Below are 6,319 nucleotides of genomic sequence, written 5' to 3'. Positions count from 1 at the left end.
GAGAGAGAGAGAGAGAGAGAGAGAGAGAGAGAGAGAGAGAGAGAGAGAGAGTGTGTGTTGCGGTGGTGGTATGCATGTGTGCTTGGGTTAACCTAACATTTTGTTCCTCAGATGCTACCCACATTGGTTTGCTTTGTTTTTAAAACGATTTGGTTTTAGTTTAAAATCTCAATTGGCTTTCTTTTAATTTTTTTTTTTTTAATTCTGTGTGCTTGATTGGGGAAAGGGCAGAGCGCAAATGTGTGGTAGTCTGAGACTTCTCTCTTTCTACCATGTGGGTATTAGTGTGGCCAGCTTGGCAGCAGGTGCTGGTGCCCTTTTTCACTGAGCTATTTTGCTGACCAACCCCCTCCACACACACACACACACACACACACACACACACACACACACACACATCTTTTTTTGTTTTTGAATGCAGTGAGCCTCACGGACCTGTCTACCTGTCCACCATTGCGACCACATGTGAGCCACCTTGCTCAGCTTTTTCACGTGGATTCTGCAGATTGAATTTAGGTTGTCACACTTGTGTGGCAAATTCTACAGACTGAGACTGGGGTAGACTGGTTCCTCGGTCTCTCCAGGCCTACATGGTTTGGTGTCCTGGACAAAAATGAAGTTATCTGCCCTGGTTGGCCATGGTATCTCCTTCATGGGACCAGCTCAGAGGAAAAAGATGGTACTCTCACAGACCCCATGTCACAGAACAGACATGGGAGTCCCAGTCCTGAAGCAAGTTTTGGTGGACAAGCAAAGCACACCCGTACTCACACACAAGTGGGCACAGATAAGGGAGTGTACTGTACAGTCCAGCTCCCAAGACTGCTGTGGAGACTCAGAAGGTGCAGGGGATGCTTAAGTGTGAACATTTTGTGCTCCAAAGTGTTGCCAAACAGCTCCTTTCATTGGCTGCAGTGAGACCTCAGTCACAGTCACGTTCTGCTGGCTAGAGTCAACTCTGTTCAGGCCTCGATCCTCTGCAGCTCCAAACTAGAGGCCAGTGTGTGTGGAATCAGGACAAAGCCCCGTGATCTACAGACCCAGGATAGCTTCAGGCTGGTGACACGGCCCTTCAGCCTTCTTCTGCTCTGCCACCCTCCCACCCGCCTGGCCTCAGGGCTTCCTCCGCAGAACCCGGAGGGGCTTTTGTTCTGTCAGAAGCCCTCGGCCAGTGAGTCACTGCTTCTAGAGACAGGAAAATGGGCACTTTTTATGGTGCCTTTCCACAAAGCAGGGTCAGCCTGCAAGTCCATTCCGTCAGAACACGCTATAAATGGCCTTTGGAGCGTAAGAGGATTGGATTGTTAGAAGAGCCCGGAAGTGGGAAATGCAGCATCTGGAGGTCAATAGTTATGGCCGTAGGTCTCCTTCAGCCGTGTGCCTGGGCCAGAACCACTGCAGGAGCAGACAGCTGCCCTGCCTGGACTCATACCCCTCAGCTGGTCCCCTAAAGCCTCTGGGAACCCTTACAGACCACACGTGGTCTGCCTGCTTAGAAACAGAATAATGCTTGGAGGAGAAATGAGGAATGTAATAGGATTTCAAAAGCCACAGGACCCGATGGGGCTACAGATGGTGGAGGGGCCGGGAGGAGGGAATGGGGCCTGGGTTTATGGTGGGGAACGTGGCCTCAGGGAGGGCCTGGGATCTGCATCACAGGCATCGTGTCCAACCTCATTAGCTGGACCAGCGGGACTCCACCGCCACACTGGTGTGTCTGCCATGAGGAAAAGGATGCTCTGAAGATGCCATTGTGGACTGGGGGCAGCAAGAAGCTACTAGAGAACAGCTCGCTGACTCTGCCGGCCCCTGCCTGGGGTGGCACGGGGGCGAGGGAAGCCTAATGACTGGCGAGGGTGGGGCTCGCACCCGCCACAATCCTCCCCTTCCTTCCCTACCCTGTATAGTCCTAGCAGAGATAGACAGTTACGGACACAAAAATGAGGGAGGGATGGGGAAAGGGAGAGCGAGAGGTGGAAAGGCAGAGTCTACAAAAGAAGACTGGGGAGCAGATAGGACTGGAATGTTTGTGAGGCCTGGGGAGGGAGAGGTTTCCACTTTCTGGAAGCTTCCTTGGGGGTGTGTCAACAACTCTTACAGAGCTAGCTCTCCACGTTTCTTTCCACCATAGCTCATGGCTCCTTCCCTTCTTAGTCTGCCTCAGGCCCTGCAGCTGGGGTAAGAGTGGGGGTATGGGTCAAAAAGCTCCCCCCTCCTGCCTCACTCACAGGACCCCTTTCCCTGAACTCTTTGGAGTTCCTCTGGATACCCTCAGGCTACCATCTCAGTCTCCCTTCCCTGGCCTTGGGAAAATACAGCCTGCTTAGCAGGAAGAGACGTGGCCTGTCCTTTTAATGTGGGTTTAACCTATTCCAGCCAAAGGTCAGGCGACTGCTGATTTAATCTGGTCATATCTTTAAGCAATTAGGCCTGATTCTGCCACAGCGGTTTCTACTTTTTGTGTCTATTTGCCTGTGAGCTTTCTCTAGAGCTAAGCGCGGAGGACAGTGGGGCACACCCTGGAAGACGGGAACCTTACTCCTGGTTCCGCTGGAGGCCTTCCAAAGGCCAGACCTGTCAGCTTTAGTCTGGGCATCTGGGAACAGTGACCTGTTAGCCCAAGGCTCTGATGGACCCAGGCTTCTCGTTGGTTCTCATGGCTGGAAGAGAAGAGGAGAGGAACCCTGCTCCTGTTCCTGTCAGCCTGACTAAGCAATTCATCTGTACCGGAGCTCCTCGGGGAAGAAGGTGCCCTTACACTTACGGTTCCCTCGACACCTGCCCATGCCCATTCCCAGAACCACATGTGACCATGGGATGCATCTAGAAGCACAAGAAGTGGAATGGGAAATGGAACCTTGGGGTGCCTGAGCTAGCAGTCGCTTCTGTGTGCTGGGGTGTGGGGAAAAGCTCTCCTCCAGGCAAAGTCTCTTTACTGACCCCCTGAAGGCAGGTGGGTGGAGATCACAGAGGCTCATGTGTGTCCCAGGTTCTAAGTCTATGGAATATTGAGTGACCTGGAAGCGGAGCTGCATGTATTGCGATGCAGCTGCAGCCTGGGTAGGGCTGGGTGGGACCCAGCAGCACCACCTGCTCCTGGGGTGCTTCCTTTCCTGCCCTCCCAGCTCCAACACACATACATCCCCCAAGGCCCTTCTCCCAGCGCGTGCGTGCATGGGGGCTGGTCGTGGATTCCTTCCTCCATAACTCTACTTTATTGTGATAAGACCCTGGGCCTCTCACTGAACCTGAGCTCACCTATTGACTGGACTGGCTGGCAGAGAAGCCCGGGAGCCTCCTCTCTCTGCACGCCTTGCCTTTATGACCCAGTGACGGGATCACAGGCCCCTCACATGCTCAGCTGTCTACCTAGGTGCTGGATGCTCCAGCTCAGGTCCTCATGACTCAAACCCTTTCCCGAAGGGGCCCTCTCCTCTGCCCGACCCATTTCTTCTCACCCTTCCTACTTACTCACTTTGCTCCTCCCCGCCACCACACCCTCCCTTCCTTCCACACCTCTCCTCCGCTTTAATCATTTAACCATTCCCACCTTTCCCTCCTTCCTTTCCCTCCCTTCCCCACAATAAATATTTAATGGATATTAAATTATTTTAAACCAACTTTCTTTTTTATAAAAAAATAGCTTGGTGATAGTGATGACTCAGGACCATCTCCCTGTTTAGTATTGAATATGCAATTAATAGATAGATGTTTAGGTTTGGCTCTTCCCCCCGGAACCCCCTTCCACCGCAGCAAGAATAAAAGAGCTGATTAATCTGGCTTGGGGCAAGTGTCAGAGCAGGAGATGTATGGGAGAAAGGGATGAGGTTAGCAGCTTGGAGTTGGAGAGCAATTGCCTCCCAGGCAAGGGATGGGAGAAGAGCATTAGAACAGGCACTCAGCTGGGCTGTGACTGAGGAGATGTCCCACACCCATGCTGGCTCTGGAGAACCTGCTGGGGCCAGGCCTGCCTGACCTCTCTGAGGCTTCTCTAGGCGCAGCCTTCCTTGTTCGGGCCACCCATTTTCTTCCCTAACTCTGGGGATCCCTTCCCTTCACGTCTATAAGTCACAGTTCCTCGTGCTGTCTCCTCCGAGTTCTCTTGCGGTCCCTCTCTGTGTTCACTGCAGGCATGGAGAGTCCAAGCAGCCTGCCTGGGCCTGAGAGCTACCCTTGGTAGTGTAACTCCCCGGATATGGTTCCGTGAGGCGCCGCACCTCTGGGTACCTTGCACCCAGCTCTCACTGGGTCTGCCTTCTAGAAACCATTTCTAAGAGAGACCCTGATCCCTGCCATGGGTCTCTTCAGCCCTGGGTGAGGCTGAGCCAGGATGTGATCCTGCCTCCATCAAGGAGGAAGCCAGAGTGGGAAGCAGGAGCCACGTGGGTTTGCTCCCTTCAGTTATCAGGGTGCTTGGGTTGCTCAGTGAGCCATGGGGGAGATGTGTTCATGCCCTAAGACATGAGGTGCCTTTGGTAGGCCCCAGGCGTCTGCTTGAGCTCTGCTGGAGAACCTGAAGCTCAGGTCAAGAAGGGCCTGAGCCAGGTAAGCAGCTTGAAACAGAGGGCTCATGGGAGTCTTCTGGGACCAGTGCCACCTTTAGTCACAGCAGATTCCCTTCAGGACAGCTGAATCTGAGTTTCAAGTGTCTTTGGTCTATTTTGTTTTCTTATAAGCTTTTAGGGGAGAAGGAGGATGGAGAAAAGAGAACTCCCTTAGTGGCTGGCCAAGCTAGTGAGTAATGAAAGCCAGGGGCAGAAGTTCCTGAGTCTGGAGAGGGAGCAGCCAGCAAGCACTGGGGTGACATTCTACCTCAGTGGGAGGCTTGACAGAAGATGCCTGGAGACTTGGCAGGAGGCAGAAGGTGGCTGGGACTAAACCGATGCCCCGTTTCATCCCCATACCCTCCCTCTTGCCTAATGGACGCTGTAGGAAGACTTCTCTAAGCCCTATGTGCTCGCTAGTTTTATGTCAGCTTGACACAGGCTAGAGTCATTTGAGAGAAAGAAACCTTGATTGAGGAAATGCCTCCATAAAATCAGGCTGTAGGCAAGACCATGGATCATTTTTGTGATTAGCAATGATAGGGAGGGCTCAGCCCTCTGCAAGGAGGGCCACCCCTGGGCGAGTGGTCCTGGGTGCTTTAAGAAAGCAGGCTGAGCAAGCCTTGGAGAGCGAGCCAGTTTGCAGCCCTCCATGGCATCTGCATCAGCTCCTGCCTCCAGGTTCCTGTCCTGTTGGAGTTCCTGCCCCATTTCCTTCAGTGATGGACTGTGCAAGTGTAAGCCCTTTCCTCCCCCAACTTGCTTTGGATCATGGTGTTTCATCACAGTAGTAACTGGAGCTAGGACGCTCCCCCTGGCAGCTCTTGCTCTGGGAGAGACCCTTCCCTGGTAGAAGAGAGGCCAAGATCTCTTACTGATGGCCAAGGCGGGAAGCAAGTGCCCTTTCCCCTTTCCCTATCCCCTAGGGTTTCCTGCTCATGAGTGGCTGCTCAGTTCACCACCTGCTGAGCCTTTGCGTGTTTGGGTGGGGACCTGCCATTGGTGGGTAGGACAGTGTCCCCTTAGGGGAGTCCTGGGTCTGACTGGGGACTGAATTTGTCCACATTGCAGAGGGCACTGTTAGGTGCTGAGGTCAGGCAAGGGAAGGGAAGTGTGGAGCTGGAGGCTGAATGAAGACAAACTCCACGAGATGCAGAAAGAACAGCATCCTCCTTTTCAAGGCTGCCAGTCTGGGGCTTAGCAGAGGCTGAGGCTCCCTTCTCTCTCTTGGGCTGAGGTGTCTCCTGTTTCTCAGTATCATGGGAAAGGCAGCTAGCTATGGACAGAGTCCAAACCTGGGTGGCAGAGGACTGACCTTTGATGTTCGAGGTGCTCTTTATCCTTTGCTCTTACTTTCTTTTCACACTCTAGCATGGTTGAATCCTACCTAGAGGGTACCTAGAGATTAGACTGTGCCCAGGGTGGGCACAGGTCACCCTGCAGCGGAGGTGGGAAACATTATTGCTACAAAGGCACTGAATTTCCAGGAGACTTGTTGCCTGGTAACAGAGCTGTTCCTGACAGGCACATGTCTTGTCTTCACAGGGCAGAGCTTCTGGGGTAGTCTGTCTATCTATCTATCTATCTATCTATCTATCTATCTATCTATCTATCTATCTATCATCTATCTTCTATCTATCATCTGTCTATCTTCTATAGATCTATCATCTATCTATCTATCTATCTATCTATCTATCTATCTATCTATCATCTATCTATCTTCTATAGACCTATCTTCTATCTACCTATCATCTATCTTCTATCTATTATCTATC

The 6,319-nt window shown here is 52.3% G+C and overlaps 1 protein-coding gene across 45 annotated transcripts in view; it reads right to left on the bottom strand.

Moving 5' to 3' along the window:
• The window catches only part of Celf4 (CUGBP Elav-like family member 4), a 281,414-nt gene that overhangs the window by 51,411 nt on the left and 223,684 nt on the right, over positions 1-6,319 (bottom strand). The gene's annotated exons all lie outside the window — the stretch shown is intronic.

Source organism: Microtus ochrogaster, chromosome 18 (assembly GCF_000317375.1).
Source record: "Microtus ochrogaster isolate Prairie Vole_2 chromosome 18, MicOch1.0, whole genome shotgun sequence".
Lineage (NCBI taxonomy): Eukaryota > Metazoa > Chordata > Mammalia > Rodentia > Cricetidae > Microtus > Microtus ochrogaster.
The sequence above is the reverse complement of the archived record's forward strand: the minus strand, read 5'-3'. Positions and strand labels throughout refer to the sequence as shown.